Source organism: Scyliorhinus torazame, chromosome 4 (genome assembly GCF_047496885.1).
Source record: "Scyliorhinus torazame isolate Kashiwa2021f chromosome 4, sScyTor2.1, whole genome shotgun sequence".
Taxonomy (NCBI): Eukaryota; Metazoa; Chordata; class Chondrichthyes; order Carcharhiniformes; family Scyliorhinidae; genus Scyliorhinus; species Scyliorhinus torazame.
This window is the reverse complement of record NC_092710.1, coordinates 304,023,468-304,043,467: the sequence shown is the minus strand read 5'-3', so window position 1 is coordinate 304,043,467 and position 20,000 is coordinate 304,023,468. Positions and strand designations below refer to the sequence as shown.

The following is a 20,000-nucleotide window of genomic DNA, read 5'->3' as shown; positions in this document are numbered from 1 at the left end:
CAGAGGCAGGCCAACCTTTTGCTGCTCTCTGCGTCCTCGCCATTCCTCCCAACACTTGCCTGCGGGCTCAACTCAGGCAGGCGGCTTGGTCGGGCCATTCAGCTGCTGCAGCTTTGCCGGGCCTTTGCAACGCAGCACGGTTGTGTGCCTTGGCGTGCTGCACTTTGATGGGCACGCCAGCTGGCCCGTGTGGCCGCAAGCCAGTGTGTCGGCAGGACGTTCTCTCTCCTAGCCTGAAGGCGCCGCATGAATGCAAGTTATGGCATTGGGGCAGGTGTGGAAAGCGAAGGAAGAGAGAGCTGGCTTGCATTGCCTGCCTGACCCTTGTGCTGGCTGTGCTGAGAGAAGTGCGCAGCGTTGCAATGTGGAAAGGCAGCAGCGTGCAGGCGGCAGGCTGGTGTGAGGTGGGCGGGGCTTACAGTTTTCCTTGGGGGAGGTGGAGAAGAAAAAAAGAGAGCTAGCTGGGGACGGCATGAAGGGGAGCGAGTATCAGGCATATAGGCTAGAATTAGCAGGAGAAGGAGAGAAAGAGGAGGAGAAGTAGAAGTAGAAAAAGAGAGAGAAAAAATTGAAAACAACCGGAAAGAAGAAGTGGCGAGGGTGCTAGCGTGGCCAGCTTGAATAGGCAAGAAGATGATTCTGCCGATGCCTACGGCCATACTAGTCTGAAAACGCCCGATCTCGTCTGATCTTGGAAGCTAAGCAGACTCAGGCCTGGTTAGTACTTGGATGGGAGACCGCCTGGGAATACCAGGTGCAGTAGGCTTTTGCGGCCAGCAGAGACTGCTCACGCCAAGCACTCTCCACACCAGAGGCAGGCCAACCTTTTGCTGCTCTCTGCGTCCTCGCCATTCCTCCCAACACTTGCCTGCGGGCTCAACTCAGGCAGGCGGCTTGGTCGGGCCATTCAGCTGCTGCAGCTTTGCCGGGCCTTTGCAACGCAGCACGGTTGGGTGCCTTGGCGTGCTGTACTTTGATGGGCACGCCAGCTGGCCCGTGTGGCCACAAGCCAGTGTGTCGGCAGGACGTTCTGTCTCCTAGCCTGAAGGCGCCGCATGAATGCAAGTTGTGGCATTGGGGCTGGTGTGGAAAGCGAAGGAAGAGAGAGCTGGCTTGCATTGCCTGCCTGACCCTTGTGCTGGCTGTGCTGAGAGAAGTGCGCAGCGTTGCAATGTGGAAAGGCAGCAGCGTGCAGGCGGCAGGCTGGTGTGAGGTGGGCGGGGCTTGCAGTTTTCCTTGGGGGAGGTGGAGAAGAAAAAAAGAGAGCTAGCTGGGGACGGCATGAAGGGGAGCGAGTATCAGGCATATAGGCTAGAGTTAGCAGGAGAAGGAGAGAAAGAGGAGGAGAAGTAGAAGTAGAAGTAGAAAAAGAGAGAGAAAAAATTGAAAACAACCGGAAAGAAGAAGTGGCGAGGGTGCTAGCGTGGCCGGCTTGAATAGGCAAGAAGACGGTGGTGCAGATGTCTACGGCCATACTTGTCTGAAAACGCCTGATCTCGTCTGATCTCGGAAGCTAAGCAGACTCAGGCCTGGTTAGTACTTGGATGGGAGACCGCCTGGGAATACCAGGTGCAGTAGGCTTTTGCGGCCAGCAGAGACTGCTCACGCCAAGCGCTCTCCACACCAGAGGCAGGCCAACCTTTTGCTGCTCTCTGCGTCCTCGCCATTCCTCCCAACACTTGCCTGCGGGCTCAACTCAGGCAGGCGGCTTGGTCGGGCCATTCAGCTGCTGCAGCTTTGCCGGGCCTTTGCAACGCAGCACGGTTGGGTGCCTTGGCGTGCTGTACTTTGATGGGCACGCCAGCTGGCCCGTGTGGCCACAAGCCAGTGTGTCGGCAGGACATTCTGTCTCCTAGCCTGAAGGCGCCGCATGAATGCAAGTTGTGGCATTGGGGCTGATGTGGATAGCGAAGGAAGAGAGAGCTGGCTTGCATTGCCTGCCTGACCCTTGTGCTGGCTGTGCTTAGAGAAGTGCGCAGCGTTGCAATGTGGAAAGGCAGCAGCGTGCAGGCGGCAGGCTGATGTGAGGTGGGCGGGGCTTGCAGTTTTCCTTGGGGGAGGTGGAGAAGAAAAAAAGAGAGCTAGCTGGGGACGGCATGAAGGGGAGCGAGTATCAGGCATATAGGCTAGAATTAGCAGGAGAAGGAGAGAAAGAGGAGGAGAAGTAGAAGTAGAAAAAGAGAGAGAAAAAATTGAAAACAACCGGAAAGAAGAAGTGGCGAGGGTGCTAGCGTGGCCAGCTTGAATAGGCAAGAAGATGATTCTGCAGATGCCTACGGCCATACTAGTCTGAAAACGCCCGATCTCGTCTGATTTTGGAAGCTAAGCAGACTCAGGCCTGGTTAGTACTTGGATGGGAGACCGCCTGGGAATACCAGGTGCAGTAGGCTTTTGCGGCCAGCAGAGACTGCTCACGCCAAGCACTCTCCACACCAGAGGCAGGCCAACCTTTTGCTGCTCTCTGCGTCCTCGCCATTCCTCCCAACACTTGCCTGCGGGCTCAACTCAGGCAGGCGGCTTGGTCGGGCCATTCAGCTGCTGCAGCTTTGCCGGGCCTTTGCAACGCAGCACGGTTGGGTGCCTTGGCGTGCTGTACTTTGATGGGCACGCCAGCTGGCCCGTGTGGCCACAAGCCAGTGTGTCGGCAGGACGTTCTGTCTCCTAGCCTGAAGGCGCCGCATGAATGCAAGTTGTGGCATTGGGGCTGGTGTGGAAAGCGAAGGAAGAGAGAGCTGGCTTGCATTGCCTGCCTGACCCTTGTGCTGGCTGTGCTGAGAGAAGTGCGCAGCGTTGCAATGTGGAAAGGCAGCAGCGTGCAGGCGGCAGGCTGGTGTGAGGTGGGCGGGGCTTGCAGTTTTCCTTGGGGGAGGTGGAGAAGAAAAAAAGAGAGCTAGCTGGGGACGGCATGAAGGGGAGCGAGTATCAGGCATATAGGCTAGAGTTAGCAGGAGAAGGAGAGAAAGAGGAGGAGAAGTAGAAGTAGAAGTAGAAAAAGAGAGAGAAAAAATTGAAAACAACCGGAAAGAAGAAGTGGCGAGGGTGCTAGCGTGGCCGGCTTGAATAGGCAAGAAGACGGTGGTGCAGATGTCTATGGCCATACTTGTCTGAAAACGCCTGATCTCGTCTGATCTCGGAAGCTAAGCAGACTCAGGCCTGGTTAGTACTTGGATGGGAGACCGCCTGGGAATACCAGGTGCAGTAGGCTTTTGCGGCCAGCAGAGACTGCTCACGCCAAGCGCTCTCCACACCAGAGGCAGGCCAACCTTTTGCTGCTCTCTGCGTCCTCGCCATTCCTCCCAACACTTGCCTGCGGGCTCAACTCAGGCAGGCGGCTTGGTCGGGCCATTCAGCTGCTGCAGCTTTGCCGGGCCTTTGCAACGCAGCACGGTTGTGTGCCTTGGCGTGCTGCACTTTGATGGGCACGCCAGCTGGCCCGTGTGGCCGCAAGCCAGTGTGTCGGCAGGACGTTCTCTCTCCTAGCCTGAAGGCGCCGCATGAATGCAAGTTATGGCATTGGGGCAGGTGTGGAAAGCGAAGGAAGAGAGAGCTGGCTTGCATTGCCTGCCTGACCCTTGTGCTGGCTGTGCTGAGAGAAGTGCGCAGCGTTGCAATGTGGAAAGGCAGCAGCGTGCAGGCGGCAGGCTGGTGTGAGGTGGGCGGGGCTTACAGTTTTCCTTGGGGGAGGTGGAGAAGAAAAAAAGAGAGCTAGCTGGGGACGGCATGAAGGGGAGCGAGTATCAGGCATATAGGCTAGAATTAGCAGGAGAAGGAGAGAAAGAGGAGGAGAAGTAGAAGTAGAAAAAGAGAGAGAAAAAATTGAAAACAACCGGAAAGAAGAAGTGGCGAGGGTGCTAGCGTGGCCAGCTTGAATAGGCAAGAAGATGATTCTGCCGATGCCTACGGCCATACTAGTCTGAAAACGCCCGATCTCGTCTGATCTTGGAAGCTAAGCAGACTCAGGCCTGGTTAGTACTTGGATGGGAGACCGCCTGGGAATACCAGGTGCAGTAGGCTTTTGCGGCCAGCAGAGACTGCTCACGCCAAGCACTCTCCACACCAGAGGCAGGCCAACCTTTTGCTGCTCTCTGCGTCCTCGCCATTCCTCCCAACACTTGCCTGCGGGCTCAACTCAGGCAGGCGGCTTGGTCGGGCCATTCAGCTGCTGCAGCTTTGCCGGGCCTTTGCAACGCAGCACGGTTGGGTGCCTTGGCGTGCTGTACTTTGATGGGCACGCCAGCTGGCCCGTGTGGCCACAAGCCAGTGTGTCGGCAGGACGTTCTGTCTCCTAGCCTGAAGGCGCCGCATGAATGCAAGTTGTGGCATTGGGGCTGGTGTGGAAAGCGAAGGAAGAGAGAGCTGGCTTGCATTGCCTGCCTGACCCTTGTGCTGGCTGTGCTGAGAGAAGTGCGCAGCGTTGCAATGTGGAAAGGCAGCAGCGTGCAGGCGGCAGGCTGGTGTGAGGTGGGCGGGGCTTGCAGTTTTCCTTGGGGGAGGTGGAGAAGAAAAAAAGAGAGCTAGCTGGGGACGGCATGAAGGGGAGCGAGTATCAGGCATATAGGCTAGAGTTAGCAGGAGAAGGAGAGAAAGAGGAGGAGAAGTAGAAGTAGAAGTAGAAAAAGAGAGAGAAAAAATTGAAAACAACCGGAAAGAAGAAGTGGCGAGGGTGCTAGCGTGGCCGGCTTGAATAGGCAAGAAGACGGTGGTGCAGATGTCTACGGCCATACTTGTCTGAAAACGCCTGATCTCGTCTGATCTCGGAAGCTAAGCAGACTCAGGCCTGGTTAGTACTTGGATGGGAGACCGCCTGGGAATACCAGGTGCAGTAGGCTTTTGCGGCCAGCAGAGACTGCTCACGCCAAGCGCTCTCCACACCAGAGGCAGGCCAACCTTTTGCTGCTCTCTGCGTCCTCGCCATTCCTCCCAACACTTGCCTGCGGGCTCAACTCAGGCAGGCGGCTTGGTCGGGCCATTCAGCTGCTGCAGCTTTGCCGGGCCTTTGCAACGCAGCACGGTTGTGTGCCTTGGCGTGCTGCACTTTGATGGGCACGCCAGCTGGCCCGTGTGGCCGCAAGCCAGTGTGTCGGCAGGACGTTCTCTCTCCTAGCCTGAAGGCGCCGCATGAATGCAAGTTATGGCATTGGGGCAGGTGTGGAAAGCGAAGGAAGAGAGAGCTGGCTTGCATTGCCTGCCTGACCCTTGTGCTGGCTGTGCTGAGAGAAGTGCGCAGCGTTGCAATGTGGAAAGGCAGCAGCGTGCAGGCGGCAGGCTGGTGTGAGGTGGGCGGGGCTTGCAGTTTTCCTTGGGGGAGGTGGAGAAGAAAAAAAGAGAGCTAGCTGGGGACGGCATGAAGGGGAGCGAGTATCAGGCATATAGGCTAGAATTAGCAGGAGAAGGAGAGAAAGAGGAGGAGAAGTAGAAGTAGAAAAAGAGAGAGAAAAAATTGAAAACAACCGGAAAGAAGAAGTGGCGAGGGTGCTAGCGTGGCCAGCTTGAATAGGCAAGAAGATGATTCTGCCGATGCCTACGGCCATACTAGTCTGAAAACGCCCGATCTCGTCTGATCTTGGAAGCTAAGCAGACTCAGGCCTGGTTAGTACTTGGATGGGAGACCGCCTGGGAATACCAGGTGCAGTAGGCTTTTGCGGCCAGCAGAGACTGCTCACGCCAAGCACTCTCCACACCAGAGGCAGGCCAACCTTTTGCTGCTCTCTGCGTCCTCGCCATTCCTCCCAACACTTGCCTGCGGGCTCAACTCAGGCAGGCGGCTTGGTCGGGCCATTCAGCTGCTGCAGCTTTGCCGGGCCTTTGCAACGCAGCACGGTTGGGTGCCTTGGCGTGCTGTACTTTGATGGGCACGCCAGCTGGCCCGTGTGGCCACAAGCCAGTGTGTCGGCAGGACGTTCTGTCTCCTAGCCTGAAGGCGCCGCATGAATGCAAGTTGTGGCATTGGGGCTGGTGTGGAAAGCGAAGGAAGAGAGAGCTGGCTTGCATTGCCTGCCTGACCCTTGTGCTGGCTGTGCTGAGAGAAGTGCGCAGCATTGCAATGTGGAAAGGCAGCAGCGTGCAGGCGGCAGGCTGGTGTGAGGTGGGCGGGGCTTGCAGTTTTCCTTGGGGGAGGTGGAGAAGAAAAAAAGAGAGCTAGCTGGGTACGGCATGAAGGGGAGCGAGTATCAGGCATATAGGCTAGAGTTAGCAGGAGAAGGAGAGAAAGAGGAGGAGAAGTAGAAGTAGAAGTAGAAAAAGAGAGAGAAAAAATTGAAAACAACCGGAAAGAAGAAGTTGCGAGGGTGCTAGGGTGGCCAGCTTGAATAGGTGAGAAGACGGTGCTGCAGATGCCTATGGCCATGCTAGTCTGAAAACGCCCTATCTCGTCTGATCTCGGAAGCTAAGCAGACTCAGGCCTGGTTAATACTTGGATGGGAGACTGCATGGGAATTCCAGGTGCAGTAGGCTTTTGCGGCCAGCAGAGACTGCTCACGCCAAGCACTCTCCACACCAGAGGCAGGCCAACCTTTTGCTGCTCTCTGCGTCCTCGCCATTCCTCCCAACACTTGCCTGCGGGCTCAACTCAGGCAGGCGGCTTGGTCGGGCCATTCAGCTGCTGCAGCTTTGCCGGACCTTTGCAACGCAGCACGGTTGGTTGCCTTGGCGTGCTGCACTTTGATGGGCCCGCCAGCTGGCCCGTGTGGCCGCAAGCCAGTGTGTCGGCAGGACGTTCTCTCTCCTAGCCTGAAGGCGCCGCATGAATGCAAGTTGTGGCATTGGGGCTGGTGTGGAAAGCGAAGGAAGAGAGAGCTGGCTTGCATTGCCTGCCTGACCCTTGTGCTGGCTGTGCTGAGAGAAGTGCGCAGCGTTGCAATGTGGAAAGGCAGCAGCGTGCAGGCGGCAGGCTGGTGTGAGGTGGGCGGGGCTTGCAGTTTTCATTGGGGAGGTGGAGAAGAAAAAAGAGAGCCAAGTGGGGACGGCATGAAGGGGAGCGAGTATCAGGCATATAGGCTAGAATTAGCAGGAGAAGGAGAGAAAGAGGAGGAGAAGTAGAAGTAGAAGTTGAAAAAGAGAGAGAAAAAATTGAAAACAACCGGAAAGAAGAAGTGGCGAGGGTGCTAGGGTGGCCAGCTTGAATAGGCGAGAAGACGGTGCTGCAGATGCCTACGGCCATACTAGTCTGAAAACGCCCGATCTCGTCTGATCTCGGAAACTAAGCAGACTCAGGCCTAGTTAGTACTTGGATGGGAGACCGCCTGGGAATACCAGGTGCAGTAGGCTTTTGCGGCCAGCAGAGACTGCTCACGCCAAGCACTCTCCACACCAGAGGCAGGCCAACCTTTTGCTGCTCTCTGCGTCCTCGCCATTCCTCCCAACACTTGCCTGCGGGCTCAACTCAGGCAGGCGGCTTGGTCGGGCCATTCAGCTGCTGCAGCTTTGCCGGGCCTTTGCAACGCAGCACGGTTGTGTGCCTTGGCGTGCTGCACTTTGATGGGCACGCCAGCTGGCCCGTGTGGCCGCAAGCCAGTGTGTCGGCAGGACGTTCTCTCTCCTAGCCTGAAGGCGCCGCATGAATGCAAGTTGTGGCATTGGGGCTGGTGTGGAAAGCGAAGGAAGAGAGAGCTGGCTTGCATTGCCTGCCTGACCCTTGTGCTGGCTGTGCTGAGAGAAGTGCGCAGCGTTGCAATGTGGAAAGGCAGCAGCGTGCAGGCGGCAGGCTGGTGTGAGGTGGGCGGGGCTTGCAGTTTTCCTTGGGGGAGGTGGAGAAGAAAAAAAGAGAGCTAGCTGGGGACGGCATGAAGGGGAGCGAGTATCAGGCATATAGGCTAGAGTTAGCAGGAGAAGGAGAGAAAGAGGAGGAGAAGTAGAAGTAGAAGTAGAAAAAGAGAGAGAAAAAATTGAAAACAACCGGAAAGAAGAAGTGGCGAGGGTGCTAGCGTGGCCGGCTTGAATAGGCAAGAAGACGGTGGTGCAGATGTCTACGGCCATACTTGTCTGAAAACGCCTGATCTCGTCTGATCTCGGAAGCTAAGCAGACTCAGGCCTGGTTAGTACTTGGATGGGAGACCGCCTGGGAATACCAGGTGCAGTAGGCTTTTGCGGCCAGCAGAGACTGCTCACGCCAAGCGCTCTCCACACCAGAGGCAGGCCAACCTTTTGCTGCTCTCTGCGTCCTCGCCATTCCTCCCAACACTTGCCTGCGGGCTCAACTCAGGCAGGCGGCTTGGTCGGGCCATTCAGCTGCTGCAGCTTTGCCGGGCCTTTGCAACGCAGCACGGTTGGGTGCCTTGGCGTGCTGTACTTTGATGGGCACGCCAGCTGGCCCGTGTGGCCACAAGCCAGTGTGTCGGCAGGACATTCTGTCTCCTAGCCTGAAGGCGCCGCATGAATGCAAGTTGTGGCATTGGGGCTGATGTGGATAGCGAAGGAAGAGAGAGCTGGCTTGCATTGCCTGCCTGACCCTTGTGCTGGCTGTGCTTAGAGAAGTGCGCAGCGTTGCAATGTGGAAAGGCAGCAGCGTGCAGGCGGCAGGCTGATGTGAGGTGGGCGGGGCTTGCAGTTTTCCTTGGGGGAGGTGGAGAAGAAAAAAAGAGAGCTAGCTGGGGACGGCATGAAGGGGAGCGAGTATCAGGCATATAGGCTAGAATTAGCAGGAGAAGGAGAGAAAGAGGAGGAGAAGTAGAAGTAGAAAAAGAGAGAGAAAAAATTGAAAACAACCGGAAAGAAGAAGTGGCGAGGGTGCTAGCGTGGCCAGCTTGAATAGGCAAGAAGATGATTCTGCAGATGCCTACGGCCATACTAGTCTGAAAACGCCCGATCTCGTCTGATCTTGGAAGCTAAGCAGACTCAGGCCTGGTTAGTACTTGGATGGGAGACCGCCTGGGAATACCAGGTGCAGTAGGCTTTTGCGGCCAGCAGAGACTGCTCACGCCAAGCACTCTCCACACCAGAGGCAGGCCAACCTTTTGCTGCTCTCTGCGTCCTCGCCATTCCTCCCAACACTTGCCTGCGGGCTCAACTCAGGCAGGCGGCTTGGTCGGGCCATTCAGCTGCTGCAGCTTTGCCGGGCCTTTGCAACGCAGCACGGTTGGGTGCCTTGGCGTGCTGTACTTTGATGGGCACGCCAGCTGGCCCGTGTGGCCACAAGCCAGTGTGTCGGCAGGACGTTCTGTCTCCTAGCCTGAAGGCGCCGCATGAATGCAAGTTGTGGCATTGGGGCTGGTGTGGAAAGCGAAGGAAGAGAGAGCTGGCTTGCATTGCCTGCCTGACCCTTGTGCTGGCTGTGCTGAGAGAAGTGCGCAGCGTTGCAATGTGGAAAGGCAGCAGCGTGCAGGCGGCAGGCTGGTGTGAGGTGGGCGGGGCTTGCAGTTTTCCTTGGGGGAGGTGGAGAAGAAAAAAAGAGAGCTAGCTGGGGACGGCATGAAGGGGAGCGAGTATCAGGCATATAGGCTAGAGTTAGCAGGAGAAGGAGAGAAAGAGGAGGAGAAGTAGAAGTAGAAGTAGAAAAAGAGAGAGAAAAAATTGAAAACAACCGGAAAGAAGAAGTGGCGAGGGTGCTAGCGTGGCCGGCTTGAATAGGCAAGAAGACGGTGGTGCAGATGTCTATGGCCATACTTGTCTGAAAACGCCTGATCTCGTCTGATCTCGGAAGCTAAGCAGACTCAGGCCTGGTTAGTACTTGGATGGGAGACCGCCTGGGAATACCAGGTGCAGTAGGCTTTTGCGGCCAGCAGAGACTGCTCACGCCAAGCGCTCTCCACACCAGAGGCAGGCCAACCTTTTGCTGCTCTCTGCGTCCTCGCCATTCCTCCCAACACTTGCCTGCGGGCTCAACTCAGGCAGGCGGCTTGGTCGGGCCATTCAGCTGCTGCAGCTTTGCCGGGCCTTTGCAACGCAGCACGGTTGTGTGCCTTGGCGTGCTGCACTTTGATGGGCACGCCAGCTGGCCCGTGTGGCCGCAAGCCAGTGTGTCGGCAGGACGTTCTCTCTCCTAGCCTGAAGGCGCCGCATGAATGCAAGTTATGGCATTGGGGCAGGTGTGGAAAGCGAAGGAAGAGAGAGCTGGCTTGCATTGCCTGCCTGACCCTTGTGCTGGCTGTGCTGAGAGAAGTGCGCAGCGTTGCAATGTGGAAAGGCAGCAGCGTGCAGGCGGCAGGCTGGTGTGAGGTGGGCGGGGCTTACAGTTTTCCTTGGGGGAGGTGGAGAAGAAAAAAAGAGAGCTAGCTGGGGACGGCATGAAGGGGAGCGAGTATCAGGCATATAGGCTAGAATTAGCAGGAGAAGGAGAGAAAGAGGAGGAGAAGTAGAAGTAGAAAAAGAGAGAGAAAAAATTGAAAACAACCGGAAAGAAGAAGTGGCGAGGGTGCTAGCGTGGCCAGCTTGAATAGGCAAGAAGATGATTCTGCCGATGCCTACGGCCATACTAGTCTGAAAACGCCCGATCTCGTCTGATCTTGGAAGCTAAGCAGACTCAGGCCTGGTTAGTACTTGGATGGGAGACCGCCTGGGAATACCAGGTGCAGTAGGCTTTTGCGGCCAGCAGAGACTGCTCACGCCAAGCACTCTCCACACCAGAGGCAGGCCAACCTTTTGCTGCTCTCTGCGTCCTCGCCATTCCTCCCAACACTTGCCTGCGGGCTCAACTCAGGCAGGCGGCTTGGTCGGGCCATTCAGCTGCTGCAGCTTTGCCGGGCCTTTGCAACGCAGCACGGTTGGGTGCCTTGGCGTGCTGTACTTTGATGGGCACGCCAGCTGGCCCGTGTGGCCACAAGCCAGTGTGTCGGCAGGACGTTCTGTCTCCTAGCCTGAAGGCGCCGCATGAATGCAAGTTGTGGCATTGGGGCTGGTGTGGAAAGCGAAGGAAGAGAGAGCTGGCTTGCATTGCCTGCCTGACCCTTGTGCTGGCTGTGCTGAGAGAAGTGCGCAGCGTTGCAATGTGGAAAGGCAGCAGCGTGCAGGCGGCAGGCTGGTGTGAGGTGGGCGGGGCTTGCAGTTTTCCTTGGGGGAGGTGGAGAAGAAAAAAAGAGAGCTAGCTGGGGACGGCATGAAGGGGAGCGAGTATCAGGCATATAGGCTAGAGTTAGCAGGAGAAGGAGAGAAAGAGGAGGAGAAGTAGAAGTAGAAGTAGAAAAAGAGAGAGAAAAAATTGAAAACAACCGGAAAGAAGAAGTGGCGAGGGTGCTAGCGTGGCCGGCTTGAATAGGCAAGAAGACGGTGGTGCAGATGTCTACGGCCATACTTGTCTGAAAACGCCTGATCTCGTCTGATCTCGGAAGCTAAGCAGACTCAGGCCTGGTTAGTACTTGGATGGGAGACCGCCTGGGAATACCAGGTGCAGTAGGCTTTTGCGGCCAGCAGAGACTGCTCACGCCAAGCGCTCTCCACACCAGAGGCAGGCCAACCTTTTGCTGCTCTCTGCGTCCTCGCCATTCCTCCCAACACTTGCCTGCGGGCTCAACTCAGGCAGGCGGCTTGGTCGGGCCATTCAGCTGCTGCAGCTTTGCCGGGCCTTTGCAACGCAGCACGGTTGTGTGCCTTGGCGTGCTGCACTTTGATGGGCACGCCAGCTGGCCCGTGTGGCCGCAAGCCAGTGTGTCGGCAGGACGTTCTCTCTCCTAGCCTGAAGGCGCCGCATGAATGCAAGTTATGGCATTGGGGCAGGTGTGGAAAGCGAAGGAAGAGAGAGCTGGCTTGCATTGCCTGCCTGACCCTTGTGCTGGCTGTGCTGAGAGAAGTGCGCAGCGTTGCAATGTGGAAAGGCAGCAGCGTGCAGGCGGCAGGCTGGTGTGAGGTGGGCGGGGCTTGCAGTTTTCCTTGGGGGAGGTGGAGAAGAAAAAAAGAGAGCTAGCTGGGGACGGCATGAAGGGGAGCGAGTATCAGGCATATAGGCTAGAATTAGCAGGAGAAGGAGAGAAAGAGGAGGAGAAGTAGAAGTAGAAGTTGAAAAAGAGAGAGAAAAAATTGAAAACAACCGGAAAGAAGAAGTGGCGAGGGTGCTAGGGTGGCCAGCTTGAATAGGCGAGAAGACGGTGCTGCAGATGCCTACGGCCATACTAGTCTGAAAACGCCCGATCTCGTCTGATCTCGGAAACTAAGCAGACTCAGGCCTAGTTAGTACTTGGATGGGAGACCGCCTGGGAATACCAGGTGCAGTAGGCTTTTGCGGCCAGCAGAGACTGCTCACGCCAAGCACTCTCCACACCAGAGGCAGGCCAACCTTTTGCTGCTCTCTGCGTCCTCGCCATTCCTCCCAACACTTGCCTGCGGGCTCAACTCAGGCAGGCGGCTTGGTCGGGCCATTCAGCTGCTGCAGCTTTGCCGGGCCTTTGCAACGCAGCACGGTTGTGTGCCTTGGCGTGCTGCACTTTGATGGGCACGCCAGCTGGCCCGTGTGGCCGCAAGCCAGTGTGTCGGCAGGACGTTCTCTCTCCTAGCCTGAAGGCGCCGCATGAATGCAAGTTGTGGCATTGGGGCTGGTGTGGAAAGCGAAGGAAGAGAGAGCTGGCTTGCATTGCCTGCCTGACCCTTGTGCTGGCTGTGCTGAGAGAAGTGCGCAGCGTTGCAATGTGGAAAGGCAGCAGCGTGCAGGCGGCAGGCTGGTGTGAGGTGGGCGGGGCTTACAGTTTTCCTTGGGGGAGGTGGAGAAGAAAAAAAGAGAGCTAGCTGGGGACGGCATGAAGGGGAGCGAGTATCAGGCATATAGGCTAGAATTAGCAGGAGAAGGAGAGAAAGAGGAGGAGAAGTAGAAGTAGAAAAAGAGAGAGAAAAAATTGAAAACAACCGGAAAGAAGAAGTGGCGAGGGTGCTAGCGTGGCCAGCTTGAATAGGCAAGAAGATGATTCTGCCGATGCCTACGGCCATACTAGTCTGAAAACGCCCGATCTCGTCTGATCTTGGAAGCTAAGCAGACTCAGGCCTGGTTAGTACTTGGATGGGAGACCGCCTGGGAATACCAGGTGCAGTAGGCTTTTGCGGCCAGCAGAGACTGCTCACGCCAAGCACTCTCCACACCAGAGGCAGGCCAACCTTTTGCTGCTCTCTGCGTCCTCGCCATTCCTCCCAACACTTGCCTGCGGGCTCAACTCAGGCAGGCGGCTTGGTCGGGCCATTCAGCTGCTGCAGCTTTGCCGGGCCTTTGCAACGCAGCACGGTTGGGTGCCTTGGCGTGCTGTACTTTGATGGGCACGCCAGCTGGCCCGTGTGGCCACAAGCCAGTGTGTCGGCAGGACGTTCTGTCTCCTAGCCTGAAGGCGCCGCATGAATGCAAGTTGTGGCATTGGGGCTGGTGTGGAAAGCGAAGGAAGAGAGAGCTGGCTTGCATTGCCTGCCTGACCCTTGTGCTGGCTGTGCTGAGAGAAGTGCGCAGCGTTGCAATGTGGAAAGGCAGCAGCGTGCAGGCGGCAGGCTGGTGTGAGGTGGGCGGGGCTTGCAGTTTTCCTTGGGGGAGGTGGAGAAGAAAAAAAGAGAGCTAGCTGGGGACGGCATGAAGGGGAGCGAGTATCAGGCATATAGGCTAGAGTTAGCAGGAGAAGGAGAGAAAGAGGAGGAGAAGTAGAAGTAGAAGTAGAAAAAGAGAGAGAAAAAATTGAAAACAACCGGAAAGAAGAAGTGGCGAGGGTGCTAGCGTGGCCGGCTTGAATAGGCAAGAAGACGGTGGTGCAGATGTCTACGGCCATACTTGTCTGAAAACGCCTGATCTCGTCTGATCTCGGAAGCTAAGCAGACTCAGGCCTGGTTAGTACTTGGATGGGAGACCGCCTGGGAATACCAGGTGCAGTAGGCTTTTGCGGCCAGCAGAGACTGCTCACGCCAAGCGCTCTCCACACCAGAGGCAGGCCAACCTTTTGCTGCTCTCTGCGTCCTCGCCATTCCTCCCAACACTTGCCTGCGGGCTCAACTCAGGCAGGCGGCTTGGTCGGGCCATTCAGCTGCTGCAGCTTTGCCGGGCCTTTGCAACGCAGCACGGTTGTGTGCCTTGGCGTGCTGCACTTTGATGGGCACGCCAGCTGGCCCGTGTGGCCGCAAGCCAGTGTGTCGGCAGGACGTTCTCTCTCCTAGCCTGAAGGCGCCGCATGAATGCAAGTTATGGCATTGGGGCAGGTGTGGAAAGCGAAGGAAGAGAGAGCTGGCTTGCATTGCCTGCCTGACCCTTGTGCTGGCTGTGCTGAGAGAAGTGCGCAGCGTTGCAATGTGGAAAGGCAGCAGCGTGCAGGCGGCAGGCTGGTGTGAGGTGGGCGGGGCTTGCAGTTTTCCTTGGGGGAGGTGGAGAAGAAAAAAAGAGAGCTAGCTGGGGACGGCATGAAGGGGAGCGAGTATCAGGCATATAGGCTAGAATTAGCAGGAGAAGGAGAGAAAGAGGAGGAGAAGTAGAAGTAGAAAAAGAGAGAGAAAAAATTGAAAACAACCGGAAAGAAGAAGTGGCGAGGGTGCTAGCGTGGCCAGCTTGAATAGGCAAGAAGATGATTCTGCCGATGCCTACGGCCATACTAGTCTGAAAACGCCCGATCTCGTCTGATCTTGGAAGCTAAGCAGACTCAGGCCTGGTTAGTACTTGGATGGGAGACCGCCTGGGAATACCAGGTGCAGTAGGCTTTTGCGGCCAGCAGAGACTGCTCACGCCAAGCACTCTCCACACCAGAGGCAGGCCAACCTTTTGCTGCTCTCTGCGTCCTCGCCATTCCTCCCAACACTTGCCTGCGGGCTCAACTCAGGCAGGCGGCTTGGTCGGGCCATTCAGCTGCTGCAGCTTTGCCGGGCCTTTGCAACGCAGCACGGTTGGGTGCCTTGGCGTGCTGTACTTTGATGGGCACGCCAGCTGGCCCGTGTGGCCACAAGCCAGTGTGTCGGCAGGACGTTCTGTCTCCTAGCCTGAAGGCGCCGCATGAATGCAAGTTGTGGCATTGGGGCTGGTGTGGAAAGCGAAGGAAGAGAGAGCTGGCTTGCATTGCCTGCCTGACCCTTGTGCTGGCTGTGCTGAGAGAAGTGCGCAGCATTGCAATGTGGAAAGGCAGCAGCGTGCAGGCGGCAGGCTGGTGTGAGGTGGGCGGGGCTTGCAGTTTTCCTTGGGGGAGGTGGAGAAGAAAAAAAGAGAGCTAGCTGGGTACGGCATGAAGGGGAGCGAGTATCAGGCATATAGGCTAGAGTTAGCAGGAGAAGGAGAGAAAGAGGAGGAGAAGTAGAAGTAGAAGTAGAAAAAGAGAGAGAAAAAATTGAAAACAACCGGAAAGAAGAAGTTGCGAGGGTGCTAGGGTGGCCAGCTTGAATAGGTGAGAAGACGGTGCTGCAGATGCCTATGGCCATGCTAGTCTGAAAACGCCCTATCTCGTCTGATCTCGGAAGCTAAGCAGACTCAGGCCTGGTTAATACTTGGATGGGAGACTGCATGGGAATTCCAGGTGCAGTAGGCTTTTGCGGCCAGCAGAGACTGCTCACGCCAAGCACTCTCCACACCAGAGGCAGGCCAACCTTTTGCTGCTCTCTGCGTCCTCGCCATTCCTCCCAACACTTGCCTGCGGGCTCAACTCAGGCAGGCGGCTTGGTCGGGCCATTCAGCTGCTGCAGCTTTGCCGGACCTTTGCAACGCAGCACGGTTGGTTGCCTTGGCGTGCTGCACTTTGATGGGCCCGCCAGCTGGCCCGTGTGGCCGCAAGCCAGTGTGTCGGCAGGACGTTCTCTCTCCTAGCCTGAAGGCGCCGCATGAATGCAAGTTGTGGCATTGGGGCTGGTGTGGAAAGCGAAGGAAGAGAGAGCTGGCTTGCATTGCCTGCCTGACCCTTGTGCTGGCTGTGCTGAGAGAAGTGCGCAGCGTTGCAATGTGGAAAGGCAGCAGCGTGCAGGCGGCAGGCTGGTGTGAGGTGGGCGGGGCTTGCAGTTTTCATTGGGGAGGTGGAGAAGAAAAAAGAGAGCCAAGTGGGGACGGCATGAAGGGGAGCGAGTATCAGGCATATAGGCTAGAATTAGCAGGAGAAGGAGAGAAAGAGGAGGAGAAGTAGAAGTAGAAGTTGAAAAAGAGAGAGAAAAAATTGAAAACAACCGGAAAGAAGAAGTGGCGAGGGTGCTAGGGTGGCCAGCTTGAATAGGCGAGAAGACGGTGCTGCAGATGCCTACGGCCATACTAGTCTGAAAACGCCCGATCTCGTCTGATCTCGGAAACTAAGCAGACTCAGGCCTAGTTAGTACTTGGATGGGAGACCGCCTGGGAATACCAGGTGCAGTAGGCTTTTGCGGCCAGCAGAGACTGCTCACGCCAAGCACTCTCCACACCAGAGGCAGGCCAACCTTTTGCTGCTCTCTGCGTCCTCGCCATTCCTCCCAACACTTGCCTGCGGGCTCAACTCAGGCAGGCGGCTTGGTCGGGCCATTCAGCTGCTGCAGCTTTGCCGGGCCTTTGCAACGCAGCACGGTTGTGTGCCTTGGCGTGCTGCACTTTGATGGGCACGCCAGCTGGCCCGTGTGGCCGCAAGCCAGTGTGTCGGCAGGACGTTCTCTCTCCTAGCCTGAAGGCGCCGCATGAATGCAAGTTGTGGCATTGGGGCTGGTGTGGAAAGCGAAGGAAGAGAGAGCTGGCTTGCATTGCCTGCCTGACCCTTGTGCTGGCTGTGCTGAGAGAAGTGCGCAGCGTTGCAATGTGGAAAGGCAGCAGCGTGCAGGCGGCAGGCTGGTGTGAGGTGGGCGGGGCTTGCAGTTTTCCTTGGGGGAGGTGGAGAAGAAAAAAAGAGAGCTAGCTGGGGACGGCATGAAGGGGAGCGAGTATCAGGCATATAGGCTAGAGTTAGCAGGAGAAGGAGAGAAAGAGGAGGAGAAGTAGAAGTAGAAGTAGAAAAAGAGAGAGAAAAAATTGAAAACAACCGGAAAGAAGAAGTGGCGAGGGTGCTAGCGTGGCCGGCTTGAATAGGCAAGAAGACGGTGGTGCAGATGTCTACGGCCATACTTGTCTGAAAACGCCTGATCTCGTCTGATCTCGGAAGCTAAGCAGACTCAGGCCTGGTTAGTACTTGGATGGGAGACCGCCTGGGAATACCAGGTGCAGTAGGCTTTTGCGGCCAGCAGAGACTGCTCACGCCAAGCGCTCTCCACACCAGAGGCAGGCCAACCTTTTGCTGCTCTCTGCGTCCTCGCCATTCCTCCCAACACTTGCCTGCGGGCTCAACTCAGGCAGGCGGCTTGGTCGGGCCATTCAGCTGCTGCAGCTTTGCCGGGCCTTTGCAACGCAGCACGGTTGGGTGCCTTGGCGTGCTGTACTTTGATGGGCACGCCAGCTGGCCCGTGTGGCCACAAGCCAGTGTGTCGGCAGGACATTCTGTCTCCTAGCCTGAAGGCGCCGCATGAATGCAAGTTGTGGCATTGGGGCTGATGTGGATAGCGAAGGAAGAGAGAGCTGGCTTGCATTGCCTGCCTGACCCTTGTGCTGGCTGTGCTTAGAGAAGTGCGCAGCGTTGCAATGTGGAAAGGCAGCAGCGTGCAGGCGGCAGGCTGATGTGAGGTGGGCGGGGCTTGCAGTTTTCCTTGGGGGAGGTGGAGAAGAAAAAAAGAGAGCTAGCTGGGGACGGCATGAAGGGGAGCGAGTATCAGGCATATAGGCTAGAATTAGCAGGAGAAGGAGAGAAAGAGGAGGAGAAGTAGAAGTAGAAAAAGAGAGAGAAAAAATTGAAAACAACCGGAAAGAAGAAGTGGCGAGGGTGCTAGCGTGGCCAGCTTGAATAGGCAAGAAGATGATTCTGCAGATGCCTACGGCCATACTAGTCTGAAAACGCCCGATCTCGTCTGATCTTGGAAGCTAAGCAGACTCAGGCCTGGTTAGTACTTGGATGGGAGACCGCCTGGGAATACCAGGTGCAGTAGGCTTTTGCGGCCAGCAGAGACTGCTCACGCCAAGCACTCTCCACACCAGAGGCAGGCCAACCTTTTGCTGCTCTCTGCGTCCTCGCCATTCCTCCCAACACTTGCCTGCGGGCTCAACTCAGGCAGGCGGCTTGGTCGGGCCATTCAGCTGCTGCAGCTTTGCCGGGCCTTTGCAACGCAGCACGGTTGGGTGCCTTGGCGTGCTGTACTTTGATGGGCACGCCAGCTGGCCCGTGTGGCCACAAGCCAGTGTGTCGGCAGGACGTTCTGTCTCCTAGCCTGAAGGCGCCGCATGAATGCAAGTTGTGGCATTGGGGCTGGTGTGGAAAGCGAAGGAAGAGAGAGCTGGCTTGCATTGCCTGCCTGACCCTTGTGCTGGCTGTGCTGAGAGAAGTGCGCAGCGTTGCAATGTGGAAAGGCAGCAGCGTGCAGGCGGCAGGCTGGTGTGAGGTGGGCGGGGCTTGCAGTTTTCCTTGGGGGAGGTGGAGAAGAAAAAAAGAGAGCTAGCTGGGGACGGCATGAAGGGGAGCGAGTATCAGGCATATAGGCTAGAGTTAGCAGGAGAAGGAGAGAAAGAGGAGGAGAAGTAGAAGTAGAAGTAGAAAAAGAGAGAGAAAAAATTGAAAACAACCGGAAAGAAGAAGTGGCGAGGGTGCTAGCGTGGCCGGCTTGAATAGGCAAGAAGACGGTGGTGCAGATGTCTATGGCCATACTTGTCTGAAAACGCCTGATCTCGTCTGATCTCGGAAGCTAAGCAGACTCAGGCCTGGTTAGTACTTGGATGGGAGACCGCCTGGGAATACCAGGTGCAGTAGGCTTTTGCGGCCAGCAGAGACTGCTCACGCCAAGCGCTCTCCACACCAGAGGCAGGCCAACCTTTTGCTGCTCTCTGCGTCCTCGCCATTCCTCCCAACACTTGCCTGCGGGCTCAACTCAGGCAGGCGGCTTGGTCGGGCCATTCAGCTGCTGCAGCTTTGCCGGGCCTTTGCAACGCAGCACGGTTGTGTGCCTTGGCGTGCTGCACTTTGATGGGCACGCCAGCTGGCCCGTGTGGCCGCAAGCCAGTGTGTCGGCAGGACGTTCTCTCTCCTAGCCTGAAGGCGCCGCATGAATGCAAGTTATGGCATTGGGGCAGGTGTGGAAAGCGAAGGAAGAGAGAGCTGGCTTGCATTGCCTGCCTGACCCTTGTGCTGGCTGTGCTGAGAGAAGTGCGCAGCGTTGCAATGTGGAAAGGCAGCAGCGTGCAGGCGGCAGGCTGGTGTGAGGTGGGCGGGGCTTACAGTTTTCCTTGGGGGAGGTGGAGAAGAAAAAAAGAGAGCTAGCTGGGGACGGCATGAAGGGGAGCGAGTATCAGGCATATAGGCTAGAATTAGCAGGAGAAGGAGAGAAAGAGGAGGAGAAGTAGAAGTAGAAAAAGAGAGAGAAAAAATTGAAAACAACCGGAAAGAAGAAGTGGCGAGGGTGCTAGCGTGGCCAGCTTGAATAGGCAAGAAGATGATTCTGCCGATGCCTACGGCCATACTAGTCTGAAAACGCCCGATCTCGTCTGATCTTGGAAGCTAAGCAGACTCAGGCCTGGTTAGTACTTGGATGGGAGACCGCCTGGGAATACCAGGTGCAGTAGGCTTTTGCGGCCAGCAGAGACTGCTCACGCCAAGCACTCTCCACACCAGAGGCAGGCCAACCTTTTGCTGCTCTCTGCGTCCTCGCCATTCCTCCCAACACTTGCCTGCGGGCTCAACTCAGGCAGGCGGCTTGGTCGGGCCATTCAGCTGCTGCAGCTTTGCCGGGCCTTTGCAACGCAGCACGGTTGGGTGCCTTGGCGTGCTGTACTTTGATGGGCACGCCAGCTGGCCCGTGTGGCCACAAGCCAGTGTGTCGGCAGGACGTTCTGTCTCCTAGCCTGAAGGCGCCGCATGAATGCAAGTTGTGGCATTGGGGCTGGTGTGGAAAGCGAAGGAAGAGAGAGCTGGCTTGCATTGCCTGCCTGACCCTTGTGCTGGCTGTGCTGAGAGAAGTGCGCAGCGTTGCAATGTGGAAAGGCAGCAGCGTGCAGGCGGCAGGCTGGTGTGAGGTGGGCGGGGCTTGCAGTTTTCCTTGGGGGAGGTGGAGAAGAAAAAAAGAGAGCTAGCTGGGGACGGCATGAAGGGGAGCGAGTATCAGGCATATAGGCT

The 20,000-nt window shown here is 56.8% G+C and overlaps 22 non-coding genes and 2 pseudogenes across 22 annotated transcripts; all 24 read left to right on the top strand.

Moving 5' to 3' along the window:
* The first annotated feature begins 647 nt into the window (after window positions 1-647).
* LOC140413897 (5S ribosomal RNA) lies at window positions 648-766 on the top strand. Its single transcript, XR_011943048.1, has one exon. It is a non-coding gene; the product is annotated as a 5S ribosomal RNA (ribosomal RNA).
* Window positions 767-1,462: 696 nt separating this feature from the next.
* On the top strand, window positions 1,463-1,581 carry LOC140414442 (5S ribosomal RNA). The gene has a single exon (XR_011943575.1). It is a non-coding gene; the product is annotated as a 5S ribosomal RNA (ribosomal RNA).
* Window positions 1,582-2,271: 690 nt separating this feature from the next.
* On the top strand, window positions 2,272-2,390 carry LOC140414954 (5S ribosomal RNA). The gene has a single exon (XR_011944079.1). It is a non-coding gene; the product is annotated as a 5S ribosomal RNA (ribosomal RNA).
* A 696-nt stretch (window positions 2,391-3,086) lies between these two features.
* Window positions 3,087-3,205, top strand: LOC140414888 (5S ribosomal RNA). Its single transcript, XR_011944015.1, has one exon. It is a non-coding gene; the product is annotated as a 5S ribosomal RNA (ribosomal RNA).
* A 690-nt stretch (window positions 3,206-3,895) lies between these two features.
* Window positions 3,896-4,014, top strand: LOC140413896 (5S ribosomal RNA). The gene has a single exon (XR_011943047.1). It is a non-coding gene; the product is annotated as a 5S ribosomal RNA (ribosomal RNA).
* A 696-nt stretch (window positions 4,015-4,710) lies between these two features.
* Window positions 4,711-4,829, top strand: LOC140414441 (5S ribosomal RNA). The gene has a single exon (XR_011943574.1). It is a non-coding gene; the product is annotated as a 5S ribosomal RNA (ribosomal RNA).
* Window positions 4,830-5,519: 690 nt separating this feature from the next.
* On the top strand, window positions 5,520-5,638 carry LOC140413895 (5S ribosomal RNA). Its single transcript, XR_011943046.1, has one exon. It is a non-coding gene; the product is annotated as a 5S ribosomal RNA (ribosomal RNA).
* A 696-nt stretch (window positions 5,639-6,334) lies between these two features.
* On the top strand, window positions 6,335-6,453 carry LOC140415584 (5S ribosomal RNA; annotated as a pseudogene).
* Window positions 6,454-7,147: 694 nt separating this feature from the next.
* Window positions 7,148-7,266, top strand: LOC140415147 (5S ribosomal RNA). The gene has a single exon (XR_011944266.1). It is a non-coding gene; the product is annotated as a 5S ribosomal RNA (ribosomal RNA).
* A 696-nt stretch (window positions 7,267-7,962) lies between these two features.
* Window positions 7,963-8,081, top strand: LOC140414440 (5S ribosomal RNA). Its single transcript, XR_011943573.1, has one exon. It is a non-coding gene; the product is annotated as a 5S ribosomal RNA (ribosomal RNA).
* A 690-nt stretch (window positions 8,082-8,771) lies between these two features.
* Window positions 8,772-8,890, top strand: LOC140413893 (5S ribosomal RNA). Its single transcript, XR_011943045.1, has one exon. It is a non-coding gene; the product is annotated as a 5S ribosomal RNA (ribosomal RNA).
* A 696-nt stretch (window positions 8,891-9,586) lies between these two features.
* On the top strand, window positions 9,587-9,705 carry LOC140414887 (5S ribosomal RNA). The gene has a single exon (XR_011944014.1). It is a non-coding gene; the product is annotated as a 5S ribosomal RNA (ribosomal RNA).
* A 690-nt stretch (window positions 9,706-10,395) lies between these two features.
* Window positions 10,396-10,514, top strand: LOC140413892 (5S ribosomal RNA). Its single transcript, XR_011943044.1, has one exon. It is a non-coding gene; the product is annotated as a 5S ribosomal RNA (ribosomal RNA).
* A 696-nt stretch (window positions 10,515-11,210) lies between these two features.
* On the top strand, window positions 11,211-11,329 carry LOC140414439 (5S ribosomal RNA). The gene has a single exon (XR_011943572.1). It is a non-coding gene; the product is annotated as a 5S ribosomal RNA (ribosomal RNA).
* A 696-nt stretch (window positions 11,330-12,025) lies between these two features.
* On the top strand, window positions 12,026-12,144 carry LOC140415146 (5S ribosomal RNA). Its single transcript, XR_011944265.1, has one exon. It is a non-coding gene; the product is annotated as a 5S ribosomal RNA (ribosomal RNA).
* A 690-nt stretch (window positions 12,145-12,834) lies between these two features.
* Window positions 12,835-12,953, top strand: LOC140413890 (5S ribosomal RNA). The gene has a single exon (XR_011943042.1). It is a non-coding gene; the product is annotated as a 5S ribosomal RNA (ribosomal RNA).
* A 696-nt stretch (window positions 12,954-13,649) lies between these two features.
* Window positions 13,650-13,768, top strand: LOC140414436 (5S ribosomal RNA). The gene has a single exon (XR_011943570.1). It is a non-coding gene; the product is annotated as a 5S ribosomal RNA (ribosomal RNA).
* Window positions 13,769-14,458: 690 nt separating this feature from the next.
* LOC140413889 (5S ribosomal RNA) lies at window positions 14,459-14,577 on the top strand. The gene has a single exon (XR_011943041.1). It is a non-coding gene; the product is annotated as a 5S ribosomal RNA (ribosomal RNA).
* A 696-nt stretch (window positions 14,578-15,273) lies between these two features.
* On the top strand, window positions 15,274-15,392 carry LOC140415583 (5S ribosomal RNA; annotated as a pseudogene).
* A 694-nt stretch (window positions 15,393-16,086) lies between these two features.
* LOC140415144 (5S ribosomal RNA) lies at window positions 16,087-16,205 on the top strand. The gene has a single exon (XR_011944263.1). It is a non-coding gene; the product is annotated as a 5S ribosomal RNA (ribosomal RNA).
* A 696-nt stretch (window positions 16,206-16,901) lies between these two features.
* On the top strand, window positions 16,902-17,020 carry LOC140414435 (5S ribosomal RNA). Its single transcript, XR_011943569.1, has one exon. It is a non-coding gene; the product is annotated as a 5S ribosomal RNA (ribosomal RNA).
* Window positions 17,021-17,710: 690 nt separating this feature from the next.
* On the top strand, window positions 17,711-17,829 carry LOC140413888 (5S ribosomal RNA). Its single transcript, XR_011943040.1, has one exon. It is a non-coding gene; the product is annotated as a 5S ribosomal RNA (ribosomal RNA).
* A 696-nt stretch (window positions 17,830-18,525) lies between these two features.
* Window positions 18,526-18,644, top strand: LOC140414886 (5S ribosomal RNA). The gene has a single exon (XR_011944013.1). It is a non-coding gene; the product is annotated as a 5S ribosomal RNA (ribosomal RNA).
* A 690-nt stretch (window positions 18,645-19,334) lies between these two features.
* Window positions 19,335-19,453, top strand: LOC140413887 (5S ribosomal RNA). Its single transcript, XR_011943039.1, has one exon. It is a non-coding gene; the product is annotated as a 5S ribosomal RNA (ribosomal RNA).
* Window positions 19,454-20,000: the final 547 nt, after the last annotated feature.